Source organism: Bacillus rossius, chromosome 12, assembly GCF_032445375.1.
Source record: "Bacillus rossius redtenbacheri isolate Brsri chromosome 12, Brsri_v3, whole genome shotgun sequence".
Classification (NCBI taxonomy): domain Eukaryota; kingdom Metazoa; phylum Arthropoda; class Insecta; order Phasmatodea; family Bacillidae; genus Bacillus; species Bacillus rossius.
Genome location: NC_086339.1, coordinates 11,619,124 through 11,638,583, shown reverse-complemented (window position 1 = coordinate 11,638,583; position 19,460 = coordinate 11,619,124). Strand labels below are relative to the sequence as shown.

The window sequence follows — 19,460 nt, the reverse complement described above, 5'->3', positions numbered from 1 at the left end:
ACACGCCTCCTTCCTATTAATTTTTTAATGTAAATGTAATAAATTGATTCGAAATTTAATAAGAATATCAACAAATTTACTAAGATAAATTAGCAAAACCATTGAATGTTCGGGGTAGGACCCAAATGTTCTGCGAAGGGGCACAAAGTCAGACTAGGCTTGAAATAAATAAAAATGTTAATATAGGTAAGAGCGTGCGATGTGTACTGCTGCAGATTCTGAAATAAACTTAGAATCCGATGATCAAAATTCGAAATTATATACAATGAAGTAAACAGTGAAGGTTTTAATGCTTTTTACAGGACTGAGATAATAAATGTGACGAGGATAGTTGGAGTGAGAAAAGCGATTGTTAGGTGAAGAGTTTCTCCTCCTCGCTGACCCGAGCCAAGACCAATCCCAGCGAGCTTCAGGGGACAGTCGGCGAGTTAACCTAGGGTGAGGAAAAACGCCGCCTGGGAGACGAACAAAACCAGCACGCTTCAGGGGTCAGTCGGCGAGTTAACCTAGGGCTTTGAATATATATATATATATATATACTGTATAGAAGTCGCCAGCCCAGGTTAAAATTTCTAATACGGTTTTGAGGTAGTTGGTTAATTCACCGCCGCAATCGCCACCATCTCTAGGGCATCGACTTGTGGTGGTCCCTAGCGGACAAGTGTCGAACTCTTCAAACACCCCTTCCCCCTCCTGTTGAACGAACTTGAGCTGCAGTGAATGATGGGTGGGGGTGCGGGGAATGACAGCGGGTGACAGTGCTGCGCTCTAACGTGTAAATAACAACTGAGACGATACAGGGCGTTACGGCAGCGCACTGCAGCGGTGAAGTTCCCAAGCTGCTCATCATACGCTTCTGAAAAACGTAGAGTAAATCCTATCCACTCGCGACTTCTATACAGTATATAATATATTCAAAGCCTTGGGTGAGGAAACATGCCGAGGCGGTGCCGAACCAAACCAGCGGGAACGCTCACGTCACACGGCACCTCGGCGCGCGTGGCGCCACCAGCACGCGACGCCTCCTGCGCAATGCCCCTGACCTTGGCCGTCGACCATCACTGCAGCTACCTCGTGACCCCCCCAACCCCCCTCCCCCACAACCAGGGCACTGCGCGGCGACCTTGCCGCCAGCGGGGGCGACAACGATCCGTGCATCGATCCATCCTGTCCTCCGGGTCTTTTTCCTGAGGAACAATCACGCTACCACACTTGTTTTCGTTCAGCTAATGGTGTGCGCCGTGTTCGCGGGACGCCCAAAACACTGGCCGAAGTGTAGTGTTTGCACTGTGGCCAACTTTTCAAGGGCCCCGCCTACCCGGGAACACACACGGTGTGCAGAGCGTCAGGAAAAACACAGCGATTTGATAACTACTCGAGATATCCGAGTGGGGCCAGTTTACGAAAAGATTTTAAGAATTCGCTGAGGGCGAATAAGTAGTTTCGTTTCCGGATTAAGTTTTTAAACTATATGTTTAGAAGAGATGAAATGGCTATAAGGCGAGTTTTCAGAGCGATCTTTAGACATAATACAACTGGTACGGATTCTTAAAAGCACTTAAGGGAATTTTATTTCTCCGCCATATTACGTAATCGTAACTGCTCGAATTTCATACATGTTCTATGAATGACTAGAAGACTGCGCGCCCGTTCACAGCCTTGCGCTTAGAGGCGATACCTTGCTAGAAGCACCAGCGAGCGTCGCACTTATCATCCCGCCTCACTAACACAGATACAGCCCTGGCCATATTACCTGACAGCAAGTCTGGTATATGCAATGTTCTTCGCGCGACTGTAATGTACCTAATACTTTCCCTCTTCCCCCCATACCCCATGAAAGTTTCCCGGAACTAAGGGGACAACTGGAACAGCAGAGTGAAGACAACAGAGAGGGGGCGCGGAAGACTACCATAATGATAGAATTCCGCCTAGCCTCTTCGAAAAAAGCCATAATTTCAAAGGACAAGACGGAAGTCTGCCACATTTTCTTATCCACTCCATGGAAAAAAACAGGAGGAATATATATATATATATATATATATAAATTGTAATAAGAATACAGTGCTGCTCCCTATAACACATTTTTGGAAACATTTGTTTCTATTAGTGCGCGATCTGTTGAGTTGATTTATGACTGGAACTACAGAAAGTAATCGTCAGAAGCGCTATCTGTAGCCTTTTAAGTTAACTTAAGAAACAGCTAGGGGGTTAAAAGCGCTACCTAGCGACGTATTCTATACACTACTTCGAGGGAAAAGCAGCTGTACTCAATCCATGGAGTGTATAAGGAAATATGGTAAAATTCCTCCTCGTCCTTTGAACTTATGGCAGATTTTAAACTGTATGGCATGACAAACATCAGTCTGTTTGTGCCTTAAGATCTCTTTCCCGAAATGTCGCAACTGTTCCCTTAGGAATCATCGTTGTGGTTTTCAAAATATCTGTTTTTTTGGCTCAACTGTTGCTTACGGTGTTTGTCTGTGCTGTCATCACTGTTTCTTCACATCGTTGGGTTCACCTGTGCATCACTGTATAGCCGTTGTTTTTTCAATTTTTATCTGTTAAGTTTCATCGTTGATTTATTCTGTTTGCAGTTGTGCACAGTAAATTTTATTTGTATATGGAACAGAAATATTCATGTAACCTTAACTATTTGTTAATTCATTCATTTACGTGAAAATCACTACAAAATAGTGTTACCATTTATGCTTCGGGTTGTCCCAGTACCTCCAATATTTAGTTATTTGCAAACAGTTGTTTGAATAACTTTCCAGGGATTAGCTGTGTATGTTAAGCACGGTAAAACAAAAGAAAGCCAAAAGTAACATAAAAAAGTTAACTTTTCTGTGACTTTAAAACCAAATAAATAAAATGTTTATACAATAACTTCATGCTTGTAAGCACACGCATATTTTAACTAAACACACTCTTTTAATATCTAACATTTATTTCAAAATAACTTTACCAACGACAGTGCACGCTCTTACATATGTTTTTACTAGTCTATACTTCTATATATTTATTGTACAGCGCGATTGTAAGTTTGTTTGCAGGAAAGTAACTAAAAAATTGCCAGACTAGTTAAACAAATTATATTTCACTGTTATGAAATTACATAATTCATGCTGAACGAACAACATAAGAACACATCAATTTGTTCGTTACCGAGGTTAGATGTTACTGCACGTGTTAATGACACACGAAACTACAGTAAACTCGTGTAATAACATCATGTCAGTGTTAAGAAGACTGCAAGTATCCGCTCTACCACTCTGGTTCTGGGGTAGAGCGCCTGCCTTGTGACTTGTAGGACCCGGGTTCGCGCCCCGGCTCCTCCAAGGCGGATTGCCCAGAAAAAATGGTGGCATTTTCTCTGGAATGAATACAATCCCTTGTAACAAGTCAGGCTACCAAAGAAACGGTGGGTGGAACAGAAAAAAACCTACCAGGTGGCTTCCAAATGGGGAGCCGTTTCTTTTCTTGGGCTCCCCATGCGGTGGCCATTCCGGGGGTTTCTCCGGGGGAACGGAGTTTTGCAAAATATTTTTTGTAGTTTTGTAGCGTTTTAGTTTTTAGTAACTGTAAGATAATCATTCCACCATGTTACAAATAAAGTTCTAACATACATTTAAAAAAATCTTTTGCTATTGCTCACAAAATATTTGAATGAAGTGGTGTTCAGTGTTCAACCATTTATCGGTATATATTTTCTTGAAGTAATATTGACGGTTAAATTCTAGTCAGAAACCTTTGTTTTGTAGTATTTTAGCAGTTTTTGACGGATAAAAAATTATAGGCACATGAATTTTATTCCTAAAAATATTTTTTATGTAAAACAATATAGTTTTCAATCAGGTATAGCGTCTTTATATATATATATTTGCATTTGCAAATTTGACTGCAAAGCGTCTATTTTTAAGATAATTAAAACATATATACCACGCATTGCTTGACGAGGATTAATTGTGACTGTCAATAATACTTCAAGAAAATATATACCGATAAATGGTCGAACACTCAACCACCAGTTAATTCAGATATTTTATGTTAAAGAGCAATTTTTTTTTAAATCTATGTTTGAACTTTATTTGGGGCAAAAATACAAGGCAATCAGAAGATGAGAAAAGATACACTATCGAAGTTTATGGACCGAGTTGTAGGACACTAGGTTCATATTCCAGAGAACACAGGTTCAATTCCCGGCTGGCCATTGTCATATCGTTTTAAGGTCTTAAAATTAAGAGCGAAACATATAGGTACCAGAGCAGAAGAAAAGGTCTGTATGATCTTGCTTTAATATTTTCCTAACTACGTATATAGGCTTCGGTCTGAGACGCATTTAATAGTCTTTCCTACCTAGACCACCCAAATAGTTACACTAGGGGTTTAATTTAGGTTAGGAAAAATATTCTGTTCAGTGTAGCTCAGGACTCAGACGTGACAGCGTGGCGATTCGTGTGTTTGTGTATAGAGAACCAACAACACTGGGCAGTACAGATTGTACGTTCACCCAAAAAAAATTATTATTGTTGATATGATGCCTTCGATATCTAATTTCGCATTTAACAGGCCAATGTTAAATTTGCGTTGCCAGATGGGTTTTAACTTATGGTAGTTTCCATTATGGCACTTTTCCTTCGCCCCCAGACGGAATCCCTTTATTATGGTAGTTTTCCAGTATGGCAGTCTTCCGTCGCCCCCCGTCTAAACAGGAGGAATATTGTAATAATGGAAAACTACCATATATATTATAATATTGTTACGATTTATCGCGGGTTCGTAAAGGATAGCCCAATTAAAGATCTTATTACACACACAGTTTTATTTATTGCCACTATTTACATTACTAACAAATAATCTAAAAATGCCAATTAATCAATTGTACTTAAAAATGTTGCTTCCTCAGTCACTCGTTTTTACACACCACACACCTCGCTGGGCCGCACCTCTGGCGCAACTCTCGCCGCAGCACCCCTCGTGGTCCTCTGTCGCAGGACTCCGCCGCCGCCGTCGCACTTCCCTTCGCCGAGATCCCACTCGACGCCTCGCTCGGAATTTCGCTTGGAACTCCGCCGCGCCCGCGACACTATCGCCCGGAACTGAACTCTTCGCCCTGGAACCTTCGTCCAGGGACTTCGCCGCTTTATCGCCCGGAAACTCCGCTGCGGGAAAACTCCCGACTCCACTGAACTCCTGCCCTGGAAGCTGGAACCTTCGTCCAAGGACTTCGCCACTCCGCCGCACCCGCGGCACTATCGCCCCGGAAACTCCGCCGCGGGAAAGCTCCCGCCTGAACTCTCCCTGACACTACTCACTCTCCCAGGCCGGCGTCCCGGGCACATATAGGCCCAGACAACTTCCAGAACTCCCGAGCGCGGCTGGGGCCAGTCGCGTCATTCCGCGCCGTCCCAGCGGCAGAAATCTCTCGAAACACGTGTCGGTGGCTCGCGTATGTCGTCAGGTGTCAGTTACGTGTCAAAGGCAGGGCACCGCGCGGGGAGTGTTGGGAAGGAGGGGGGAAAGCGACAATCCTTGTAATCTTCCAGGCGCGCGCGGCGCATATCATGTTGCTGCAGCCGCCAGCCAGCTCTGCACCTGCACGAGTCGCGGCCTTGCTCACGTTCGTAACAATATCTTGTTTATAAGTATACAGTGCTGCTTTCTAAATTCTAAAACCCATATTTGGAAACATTTGTTTCTACTATTGCGCGATCTGTTGAGTTGATTTATGACGAACTACAGAAATTCACCGCCGGAAGTGCTATGTGCAGCCTTTTAAGGTAGCTTAAGAAACAGCTAGGGGGTTAACAGCGCTACCTAGCGACGTATTCTATAGGCGCTACTTCGAGAGCCAAACTGTTGTACTCATCCCATGGAATATATATATTAATATGGCAGAATTCCGTCTCGTTACGTCAGTTTTCCGTTTTGGTACGTTTCCGCCCTTTTCGAAGAGGCCAGGTGGAATTCTATCATTATGGTAGTTTTCCATTGTGGCAATCTTCCGTCGCCCCGACAGAGACACGTGACCACTTCCTTGACAAGGATTCGTCAGCCTCGCATTGACGATTCCACTGAAAATTTCAGCTGGAGCACAGCATCGCACAACGAAGCCATCTTACGTAACGGCCATATCACCACTGTAAAAAAAAATTACATCTAACGGCGTGGTTAAAAAAACTAGCTGGAAAGCAATGCAGTAGTGTCTCGCGCTTCGCCAATGCCCAATTCGTAGAGACCAGAAAAATTCGCGTATTAATTTCGTGATAGGCTGAAATTCAAACATGTGTTCAATTCTGCTGGTTCTGCTATTGGCTCGCAGTTTAACTGGAGCTCTCTGGACCAATGAGAGACTATCGACCAATGAAGCGTCGAAGCACAAGCTACCCAGTGGAGACGCCTCACAATTTAGTACCCAATGAACACGCGTGTTTACTTGAGAAATGCAGAAGATAATGGAGGCTATCCTAGAGGTCATTGAATCCGCGAATTTTTCCGGTCCCTACCAATTGGCCAGTTCCCCCCCCCCCCTTACCAAAAAAATGTCCTAGTTACGATACTCGATCTGGGTCGCACTCGTACCGTCGAACGAAAGAAATTAAAAATTTCCAAACTTGTTCGACAAACACATTTCAAGATATTTAGCAACCTTTAACATTGCAAAAAAAAAAATGAAGGTTGTTTTATTTTTAAGTTTTCAAAACCTTAGAATAAAGAGTCTTTGAACCGAACTTTGCCGAAAACAGTTTCCAGCTATAAAATGACAGCGCCGCGCGGCTGTTCCGAGTCCCTGCGGTCGCGAGGCAGATCTCGCGTGCAGGAGTCGCAGTTGGAGATCAGCTGCTAGAGCCTGCCTCGAACCCTGTGACCTACCGCCGCTCGGGCGACTGATCGCGGGCAGGCACGAGTTCCCCACCCCCGTTAGGCCTCCACCCCCCCCCCCCCCCCTCCTTCCCAAGGCCGGGGCGAGTCACGCCAGCGGCCGACTCCGGCACGCGGTACGGCAACAGAACAAAAACACGTGAGCGAGTCTTTTTAAAACCCCACAGGCGAGGTGTAACATCTGACCTCTGTGGCGAGTAAGTTACGCGTGTATTTGCAACACGAAACTCTAATTCTTTAAAATAATGCCCGAGTGTGATAATTGTACGCAAATTTTGTTTTCAACTACATTATTTACGGACGCGAATCTCACGTAATTTCCGCGACCGCCGCTAGGAATTCGCTGCCGGATCAGCTAAATCGACTATAGAATAATCCGATTTGCAGAGCGAAAATTATAAAAATATGTAAATGAAAACGGCTCCAATAAAAGCGAAAAAGACTCGGGGGGGGAAAAAAAAATTACTAAACCCCGGCTTTGAGCCTGATATTCGACAAGGAATTTTATCAAAATACTGCCAATATTGTTAAAATTCACTAAACAGCTAATACTGCAATGTTTATCCTTTGACTTTGTGAACTTTGGTTCGCGCCGTCCGCTACAGATGGCAGCACCGTGGTTGTTGCACATTTCCGTTCCTTGACTTCCGTCGCATTCATGAAACTACTCCCACCAAACGCCGTATACCCAGAGCTAAGATGTTCCACATAAAGGCGCCGGCAAAAAAAAAAAAAAGCCTGATATGCCAATCTCTGGCCAATCGCCGCGAAGAGCTGGGAGTTAATGTCGAGGAATCGCACCAACAATCGAGGCTGCTGGCGTCACGCTAAAAATTCACAGTTCTATGCTATGGATATTATGCTAACATTGTTTTTTTCTTTTCTTTTGGTTGATTACTCACTGCGAACCCCCCCCCCCCCCCCCCAAATTCTTTAAATGGGTTAACTTGATTCGGGCTCTCCGCTGCTAGCTGGGAGACAACTAGACCCACAGGCGGGGAGGGAAGTGTCGAAACAATTTTTTTTTTGTCCAATCATCAAATCGATGCTAAGGTAGGTACGCACGTTTGCAGTCTTCTCCAGGACGGAAAGAATGCGCCCAATTTTCGTATCCGCGTAGACGACGCCGCGTGGTCAGTATTTCTGGCCGCGCCTGCGGAACATTTTCCGGCAACTCGGCGAATTAGTGTTGGCGTGCTGGCGTGTCCGGTGACTCGGCCGCGATGTACGGTACGGCGGCTCGCAGCACAGGGTCTGGCGGAGGGTAACTGGGTCAGCCGGCGCCGGCAGATAACCGGCCGTCGACGTCGACACGTTCCCAGGGAGCCATTAGGGGCCTTATCCGAGACACCACGTGTCAGGCGTCAGACGGCCGCGCTCTCCAGACGTCAATAAGAAGCTTTATCCGGCTGGGCTCAATGCATGCACGTTGCGCGATTCATCCATTTCCATCTCTCTCTGTGTGTGTGTGTGTTCTTTTGACTACAACTCTATGTCACATTGCCACCTCTACGCGGCACGTGAGCGCGAAAAAAGAAATAAAAAAAATTGGTTGTCTGTAAAGTCTATTTACGGACGATAGTTTAACGTGACGTCATAACAAAACATCGATGAAATGATTGCATACTTTTATGAATAAAATTGAATCATTTTTATTTTAATAATAAAAGAATAAATACTTGAAATTGTACTAGTAATCAGATTTTTAAAATGCAAGAATAATTTAACTTTATTGCCGAAATTGTTGTTGTAATAAGCAATGAAAACCACATTAACTTTTCACTTCACTTTATAAACAGTCGACGAAACAGTTCACGTGTAGATGACTTGTAAATAATTTAAAAAAACTGGCGTTTAGCTATAAAGTTTAAATATAATTATGAACAAGTTTTCATATAAATAAACTGTAATCAAATATCTATCATAAATTATATGAATCACCATAATTTTTTAGTCAATTGTAACAGAACCTATTATTACTGCATTCGCCGACAACGTAACGGAACAATGAGCGTAACGGGACACAGCGTAACGAAACAATGTACGTAACGGGACACTTTTTCGTGCGTGCAGCCGGCGTTCATCGATTTATTAGACGTTGTCACGTCAATAACGCACATGTTCCTGCTTAACCCTAAGGTAAGTTATTACCAAGAATTCTGTACTCAGGAGTAATTCAAGTTCCAATAAAATATAGTTGTATTCAGATAATGTGAATATTTATAAATAAGTAAGCAAATCTCACAAAACTAGTGTCATTCTTAGTGTTTACAAACTGATCGATTTAAGGTCAGTACTATCATTACCTGAAATTCCGGCGATGTCAATATGAAAATGGATATTTTATTTTGACATCTCCAACACTATCATAGATTTAGTACTTAATTTAAGATTTTGAAAATGCCTATTTGCAAGCAGTTGTTTGAATAGCTTTCCAGTATTAGCTGCTCATATTAAGCACTGTAAAACAAAAGAAAGCCAAAAGTGTTATAAAAAGGTTAACTTATCTGTAGCTTTAAAACCAAATAAATACTATGTTTATAAAATAACTCCATGCTTGTAAGCACACACATATTTTTACTAAATACACTCTCTTAATATCTAACATTTATTTCAAAATAACTTTACCATCGACAGGGCAACCTCTTACATGTTTACTTTTTACTAGTCTATATTTCTATATAATTATTGTACAGCGGGACTGTAAGTTTGCTTGCAGGAAATCAACTAAAAAATTGCCAGACTAGTTATACAAATTCACTGTTATCCAATTACATAATTCATGCTGAACGAACAACATAAGAATACATAAATTTGTTCGTTACCGAGGTTAGATGTTAATGACACACGAAACTACAGTAAACTCGTGGAATAACATCATGTCAGTGTTAAGAAGACTGCAAGTATCCGCTCTACCACTCTGGTTCTGGGGTAGAGCGCCTGCCTTGTGACTTGTAGGACCCGGGTTCGCGCCCCGGTTCCTCCAAGGCGGATTGCCCAGATAAAATGGCGGCATTTTCTCTGGTATGAATACAATCCCTTGTAACAAGTCAGGCTACCAAAGAAACGGTGGGTGGAACAGAAAAAAACCTACCAGGTGGCTTCCAAATGGGGAGCCCGTTTCTTTTCTTGGGCTCCCCATGCGGTGGCCATTCCGGGGGTTTCTCCGGGGGAACGGAGTTTTGCACAAATATTTTTTGTAGTTTTGTAACGTTTTAGTTTTTAGTAACTGTAAGATAATCATTCCACCATGTTACAAATAAAGTTCTAACATACATTTAAAAAAAATATTTGCTATTGCTCACAAAATATTTGAATTAAGTGGTGTTCAGTGTTCAACCATTTATCGGTATATATTTTCTCGAAGTAATATTGACGGTTAAATTCTAGTCAGAAACCTTTGTTTTGTAGTATTTTAGCAGTTTTTGACGGAAAAAAAATTATAGGCACATGAATTTTATTCCTAAAAATATTATTTCTGAAAAACCACGTAGTTTTCAATCAGTAAGATCGTTTAGTGAATGGACGTCACCGCCAACAAAATCGATTGTCGTTCGGGCGATTTTTATTTTCTTCCTGTGTTTAAATCGTACTGATTCCATATTAATGGTAATTGCAATACCTTGTTTCATCGCGGAATTATTCATCACATTTTGACTAGCAAGATTCCGCTCAAAACATGGCCCGCCCTTCTCGCGTATTTCAGTATTTAAAAAACTCTCATTTCATTTTAAAAGACAAATTTTTTTAGTTTACAATTGTGATTATTTGGATCCAAATCGTATCAATTTTTTGTGAATCCTACAGGCAAAAATAAAATTTGCTCAGTGTTTTATGGTTAAAAAATCGTTAATGTATGTGTTAAATGGTTTTTAGGCAATTGTTCCTTATTGTATGTCCAGTTTATGTCAAAGTTTTATAATTATAAAATATATTTTGGTTATGGTACAGTTTCCATCACTAACACATTCAACTGCTTACTTTATTATAATAGTTTACGTTAAAATGCAATTGTGTATGTTACACAGAACAATTAATCCTGCGAAAAATGTTCCTCAAACATGTTTATGACATTTACACAAGATCAACTATATTTTGGAAATCCTACAGCTACGCATCATAAACAAAATATTTTATTGGAAAATTAAAATGGATGCACAATAAGGAACAATTACAGATTATTATAATATTTACAAATCATTACGAAATGATAACTTTTATGGCCAATTTCTTGGCATTTATTGCGAAAGAAAATTGATAATTTTCTAGACTAGCGGCTTCTGGGAAAAAATCTTAAAATTTCTTAAAAGATTTTCTTTCAGCAACTATCCTTTTTCTGTCATAGTGTTTATTTAATAATACCAGTGTGGGCTATTATTCGTGTGTGTTGTTTTCAAATGATATTTTTCATATTGTGTCTACCTGCATGGCAGGAATTAGGCAAGGTTTGTGAAATAAGACGGGGTAAAAAGGATAACCTTTATTTCCACAATAAATTGTAATTGAACGAAGTTCATAAATAACTGGACTCCTTTGAAATGCATTTAAATTCCGGAATAGGTACCTATACCTTTTTACGAATAAATATGCATAGCCAATATAAGCCTACCACTACCTATAATTCTGTCCAATCACAACATGACATACGTTTCTCACGAACACACGAATTTTTTTTACGTTGGAACGAAACTCGTATTATCATTTTTAAATGCAGTAGGTAAATTGGACATGTTCTTATACCCATTCCATATGAATTTAATAGAAAAATTGATTTATTTTTAGGATTAAATGATATTTTAATCAAATATAACCTACGACTCGGCGATAAGCATACTTACGGTATCACGTCGCATATTTTTTTTAATCTTATATACGCCACATAATGTAACGTGGTGAATAAGTTATTGCTGGTTTTAAAATGTAGCTAACCAAATATTACATAGGCATCCACACAGTTTAAAAAATTAAAATGTAGCTAAGCGCCGCCCCCCCCCCCCCCTCCGGTCCTACGTGCCCGAGGGTGAGTACTTCGCTTACTCCTTCCTACCATGTCGCATGCCGTATGTTGAAAATGCAAAACGTTTTCTGTCTTTTGTACAAGAATCATTTCCATTGGTGTCGCTTATGGCAGGCGACATATTGACTGTTAACCCCTAATTTTTGAAGATGGTGTAACAATAACAAGCTGCCACAGTTTTAGGTTATGTTAAACTTCTTCTGCTGCTGTTAGCGAAAAAGAGAGATTAGTGATTGTATTACAGAGTATTTCATTTCCAGATTATTTAATTATTTAGTGACGAAGCTCCGTAATCAAAGAACAGCTATAAGTAAAATAAATTAGATCAGGTAGGACGCGGGAACTGCCTGCCTGGAGTAGAAAAGGGCCGGTCGACAGTGGTGGGCGTGTCCTTCGGGCCCGCGACTGTATCAGGAGAACATGAACGCAGGAGGTGTTTTCCTAGGGCTGAACGCACCCTCTCCTTGCGCCGACCCTTTCGGTAGGGCTGCTTCCCTGACGCCTGGATCCTCGGAACGCTGTGGCGCGTGCGCCCCGAAGGGATCTAGGTTACTACAAACCTTCGACCTGGATCCTCGGAACGCTGAGGCGCGCGCGCTCCGAAGGGGATCTAGGTCACGCCAGAGCGGAGGGTGTGGGGTCCTCTCTCCACCGGCTACCTCCCTCGCGGATACCAGGAGAACAGGCGGCGAAGAGGTACCGAAAAGAGCTGAATATTAGGCAACACTTTATTTATTGTTTGTTTTTAATTTATTTTTTCAAGATACTCAAGGACGGCACCAGAATGTTAGTCTATGGAGGGCCAAAATTAATTAATTATATAGCTACATTTTTCGTGGCTTAAGCTGAGTTAGTTGTATAGACAGAGCTGAAATATTTTTCCCGTAATGTTTTAAAAATTAGGATTTTTACTCTATTGTTAAAATCATAAAATTCACTAAAATTAATTTTTTTTACATAAATGTAACAACTAAAAACTGATTCTAACAGGTTTCCAGCCAGGTCATGTAAATTTAAAGTAAAAACCCATTTCAATTTCGCAGCAATGAAAAACGATGCATATGAAATACGAAAGGCATTTTTTTAACGTTTTTAAATCCATTATTTATATTTATCTGTGGCTTACAAATGCAACCGAAATTTATGCAAATTTTTTTAAAATCCATTGCTTTTCAACATGCAACACGGAGATTTAGGAAGAATTTACTAAACTTGCCCTAGAAGTATTTTCCCCCGCTGTAACACAATATTAAAATATTATATTACGGTGTAAAAATTATCGTAAAAGGCCAATATTATGTTGTGTTTATTACTGTAATGGATAGTATTTTTCGCGGGGAAATTAGACTATTATATTCTATTTATGTCTGCAAAGTTTATTTCCTTACTTGTTCTATCCGATGGAAGAAGCTTGTACGTATCTTGAATGAGCCAATGAGAAACCATCTGTTGAATAACAGAACGTGGGTAATGCGTCTAAAATTGGTACGGAACGTCATATATCATTATTCCCACAAAAAAAAAAAGACGTTACAGTGTTTTGTAAACTATCTTGGTTCAAAACGTTTTCGTGATAAATTATCATCTCTTATTACTTGTTGGCATAGGCGTGTGAAGGACTTCAGTATTGGTGGTGCCAGATTACACAACAGCCCTGTCATTCACTGACCCCGAGCCTAAAGCGGGGGGTTCGGGGGTCCTCCCCCGGAAAAATTTGGATTTGAAAGCGCAAAATGGTGCTATTTAAGGTGTTTCCGAACAAAAACATTAAATACACATATGTAAAAATTTTAACATTTTTTATGACAAATTATGGCTTTGAACGTTATAATCACCAGGAAAACTACTAAACTATTTACAGTTTAAACTTTGTTGAGCCATAAAGTAAATTGCACAAATTGTTTGAACGGAATTCATGCTCGTGGCTTTGAAAAACTGTATAAATACTATAAAAAACATTCTCAAATGTTAAGTTTTAAAATCAACAAATCAAGGGAGTTTTTGTAACATTTCTTAAAATATGTAAAATATTAAAATAATAAAAATACACAAATAAAAGTGGGCAAAAGTTTTAACTTTTAAAATACAACAAAAATGTTTTTTCGGCGACTGCATATAAGTCATCGAGTAAGCCTATCCTTTTAACTAACTAAACTCTCTCTCTCTCTTTTAAATAAACCCTGGCGAACGGCGGCTATTATTCCGTGCGCCTGCCGAGTGGAGTGAACAGTGGACACCGAGCGCGCATTCTATGTAATTCGAGGAGAACTAGGAGAAGTATTTACATTTCAGAAGTTCTGTAGCCGCGGCCCGCGTGTACAACACAAGTAATTGCAACTGGCTTGTTTCCGTGTGTATAGTTGGTTCGATTGATAATTTATATACTGATAGTGTTATGAGCACATATCTGTAACTCGACACGATTGGAAAACATATTTTTTTGGAAATAATACGGATTTTTGTAAGTATGTATTATTTCTTCTTGTAAAAAACCAAATAACGTTAACCCTAATGGTGGTGCCAAGGCACCTGTGGCACCTACCGTGCGCACGCCTATGCGTTGTTGGTGCATCAAATATTAAGACACATTCACAAGTCAAAATCCCTGGCGTTCAACTGTAGTGTTATAGAAATTATATTTTAAATGTTATGTCTGCCCCTATATAGAAAAAGTCAGGTAGAAGCGGATAGGTGAATTTTCGACCAGCTTTCTCCTGTCGTACAATGATGCAACCTAAGCTGCGCGCACGGACACACACACAAACATTAATGGCGCGCGGAGTTCATTGACTCAGTGCATCCAAAGTGCTTTATCAAAGAATAAATTATTTTAGATTCACGTAGGAAAAAACTAACCTCAACGCAAATTATAAATATCAGTAACAGAAAGTAAAGTCCTAGCAGAAGGATACATCAGGAATTTATTTATGAATTCATACCAACTGTGGAAAACCTGGTTAATTTCTTACTACAAGTTTGCTTACAGGTTGGAAGAGTTAAACAAAAATAGAATTACCTCGAATGTAAGACATCTTTCAAACGGATATTTCGTATGAAATATTAAAGTTACTCGCAGTTATGAAATTTTGCATACATCACAACTGAAAATACAGTGCACGGATAAATATTCTAATATTCAAAACAAACAAAAAAAAATTCTGATCTTTGTTGACAAGTCTATAGGATACCTATTTATTTTTAATACTGGAAACTATAGTTTATTGTAAAAATAATTTTTCTCTGACAATAGAAGTATGAAAACAAAGCATTTACAGACATTCAATGTTATTATTGCTACAATACACATCGCATGCTTAAAAATACAGATCAACTCACCTATATCTTGTATTATTTTTTTTCCACATTGCTCTCGCAACAATCACCCGTAAAATAAAACAAACAACCACAAAAATATGCGAACTACATCTTTAGTATCTACATAGTGTGAAAACTAGCTTTTACTAGCATACAGGGCTGGTAGGCTTTAAAATTACCTATTTTAAAATAATAAAATAGAAAAAATCTAGGCGGTGAGCCGTTAAACTTATGTGAAACCCCACAACGATGTTTCCACGGCACATCTGCTAGTCGCATGTTTAACATAAACACTCCTTGACGCTAATATCTTCTTGATTTGTTTTGCAACGGTTTATTTTTTTTAAATCCACTCACATGTGATCGTTTTCGACATCTGTTCTGTTAGAACTAAACAACACGAGCGCGTGGCTTCGTACTACGCGAGGAGTTTTCGACTTTCGATTCGCTGTTGTTTTCTTTTAGCTCTTCCTCTTCTAGCACCAACATGCGGCTACGGAGTTCAGGTGGGAGGCGAACAGGTAGGCTGTAGTGCCGCGGGTACGTACATTGTAGGAGAGGGGAGCGGAGGGCAAACCGGCTCCAGCCAAGTACAGTACGCTTCGGAAAAAAATTGTGACCATCTCGCATACGAAATTGTGCTTTTCGCTCGACCTTTTGAAACAATATCAATAAAGTCAACCTTCAACAAAAAAAAATTAAAAAAAAATTGTAAGCGAGTCTTTCAGAACACCAGTGACGTATCCCTTGTTGGAGAGGGGGAGGGGGAGTCCTAGGGGTCCGGACCTCTTTCTTCCAGAATTTAAAAGAAGAAAAATAAAACACGCCAAAACAGAATTAGAAAATAACAGCAATTAAGCTACATAAGGTTATCAAAGATATAATTTTGGAAATATTATGGTAATCCTTAGTGGACAACATTTCCTCCATATTATACAACCTTCGTACACAGAAACGGTAGGATTTGTTTTTTCAAGTGCAGCCTACATTTCATGCCAGTTTGCACATGCAATGTATGTTATTCATACAAGCTTGTTAGACGTGTTTCATGTTTTTGTTATCATTAATATATGTGTGTGTATTTATGACTTGTCTTAACGAAATAAAACAATCCACTTAAGAACAAAGAAGTAAAACAATTAAATAAAAATAAACAAAATATAAAATCTCCAGTTTAATTTTCTCAAGCAAAATAATTGCTTAAAATTTGTATGTTTAAACGCAAGTTGCATTTTAAAATTCCATTACAAATAATATATATATATATATATACATACACATATACAATGGTTATACTGGACCACCTCATTCTCAAAATCCTGGCTACGACCTTGAGTACTCGCCAGAGATGTACATCTAACATCGATATCAAGCGAATTCACGTGTTCTCAATTGCAAATTCACTTATTATACAAAACTCGAACACGAAATTTAACGTAAAATTCTTTAAAATAATGCCGAGCGTGATAAATGTTCGAAATTGTGTTTTCATCTACATTTCTGGCAGCGAATTACACGTGGTTTCCGCACCTGCCGCTAGAAATCGCTGCCGGAGCAGCTTCGTCCATTATATAATCATTTGATTATCATACTGACTCCGTTAAAAGCGAAAAAGACTTGGAAAAATTACTAAACCCCGGATTTGTACCTTATTTTCGACAAGGAAATTTATTGAAATACAGTTTATCCTGTTAAAATATTAAACAGTTAATAACAGCTACTATAACGTTTACCTTTATCTTTGTGGACTTCGGTTCGCGCCATCCGCCACAGATGGCAGCGCCGTGGTGGTTACGTATTTCCGTTCCTTGACTTACGTTGCATTCACAAAATTACTCCCATCAAATGCTGTATATTAAAAGCTAAGATGTTATATATATATATATATATATATATATATATAAACAGAAAATATAGGCTCAGTTGGACAAGTTTACCATGCAAGTGATCCTGCTCACCGACCAGAAAAACTAGCCACTAAGCAACTTGTTAGCAAACGGGGCGAACGAAATTACTAACATATCTAATCGTAAATGTGCCTCGCTGTTCGATACCAATGGCTGTGTGAGGGCAACCACTCAGCACCAGGGGCGTATATCCCCGCCTCCCCGAAATACTATCTATCATTCCCACTAAACAGATGGAAAGAATTTGAAAGCAAACAGCAGAAAAAGTGGTTCCGTGACCCTACCCCCTTCCCCCCCCCCTTCCAAATGAAATTCTGCGTACCTCCTGCACAGGACGAGAACACACAATACCGACTCGTGAAAGATGTCGATGTTCTACAAGTTCCGAATTTCTCAATACCTTTCTGTTATTCAGGTACAGTTTTTTGGACCATGACTACACATCTTGCGTCATTCATCACTGGTCTTGGCGAATGGCATAAACACAACTATGGCTTTACCACCTCATATAACTATTTGTTAGTGTGGAGCCTCAACCATTAGAGATGGATGGACTGATATGTAGCGTCGAATAAGGTTCAAATATGAGCTTAAGTTCAGCAATATTTCAGACTGCTATTGAGTGCAGATCCATACTTTAGTTTCCCAATGTCAGTGTTTCAGCACTGAAGTGATGAGGAGAAGGAGGGTAGAATCATCTTAATGAAGCAACACAACACACATACCAACTCTAGCATCATAGCATGGGGAGCCACAGACAGCAAGAGTGGTAAATACTTTGAATAGTAAAGGCCAACTACAAAAATTCAATAACATTACAAGTCAATTTTAATTTTGTAGTCTTCATATATACACTTTCCCTCCCCTTACTCACTGATTTTGCCTTTTTTATTTTATTAGAACAACTAATGTTCTAGTATTGTATCAAGTTGCAGCTCATGTGATTCCCACTCTCTTCCTTCTGCCAATTTCCCTGAATTTTCAGTTTTCCCTGTCCCATCTAATGTTCTCCACCCACCCCCCTCCTTAATCAGTCTCTCTCAAAGGTTAAAAAATATATTGCAATATACAGTTAACACTGTTATTTTTTTACACAACCAACACTATCAGTCTGAAAAACAAAATAAACATATTAGTTTCATCAAACTTTCATATGTTGTTTCAAATTAATACACAGTTGTTTACATCCCTTAAGTTTGTTAAGGACTATTAAAAATATATGAGTTTGACATTAAGATACTAGATAATTACCTAATTAAAACTACTGATAGCTACTGTTATACAACAAGGTTTTTTTTAAGACACTTTTTTTGTTTTTTACAGCTTCCCTGTCTTCACAAACCCTGAGCTCATATATAGCAATTGATGAGTATACTTTACAAATTGAAATTTTTGCAAGAACGAGCATAGCTTGCTCGACTTCCTTTCAAAAATGGCACATGAGTAGGGACAAGATTGTATGATGAATTGTAATAAAACCAAAATAACCCTGAAAAGCATGTCAAAACACAGGATACCACCAAAATGCAAATGTAATAAGACCATATAGCACCTAAATGCAAATTAGATTTTTGGAATTAACTAAGAAGAATTTAACAAAACTTAATTGAAATCATAAAAAAAAATATTTTAATGTTTCAAATTCAAGGATGCTCATTTTTGGACAAAAAAATTGTATTAGTATGTGCAGGAATCAGAAAATTTAAAATTTTCTGGTTTATTGCGTGTCTCTTATTGAATCACTTAAAAATTAATTAGCGAGCATTTGTGGTTTATTTTTCTGAATGAATCTGTTTTAAAGCAATTTATTACCAATGTTTTTTTCCCATAAAAATGCAGCCAATAAATTGATCACTATATTAGTGATACAACTTTTATAAAAATAAAAACAGTACATCAAAATCTTTTGATCTAAAAATGAAATTGGACTAAAAAGTAAAACAATAAAATCTTGTCTATCCGTGAGCCACTGGTTGGCCCGGACCAAGGTCCAGTTGTAACAACTGCAGGCTAACTACCTCAGGAGTGAGTACAACGGCTGTACCAGTGATAGTACTGACATGACTCCAGCTGTAAGCCCTTACTGCCAATTCTGCTTTTTTTCATTTGATCTGATACTGTGACCTGTTTCAGTGTAGTCACGAGACTTTTCAATATTTGAAGTTTCATTTCACTTCCCCAATTCCTTGACTTGTTCTCTCTTTCACCATAAAGCCATAGATCTTAAATCAAGTGGATTGCATGACTGTGCTAGTCTTGAAGCTTTCGTGTCTAAATAATAATAAAAAAAAATATATATATAAAAATTCACAAATGCTACAGGGAAAAAGAAAAAGCAC

At 39.3% G+C, this 19,460-nt stretch overlaps 1 protein-coding gene across 1 annotated transcript in view; it reads right to left on the bottom strand.

The window, feature by feature from the left end:
• Positions 1-15,651, bottom strand: part of LOC134537530 (protein FAM43A) — a 247,627-nt gene extending 231,976 nt beyond the window's left edge. Inside the window, exon 1 of the mRNA XM_063378052.1 lies at positions 15,236-15,651. The gene's annotated coding sequence lies outside the window, so the exon portion shown is untranslated. The remainder of the gene's footprint in view (positions 1-15,235) is intronic.
• Between the last annotated feature and the right edge of the window lie 3,809 nt (positions 15,652-19,460).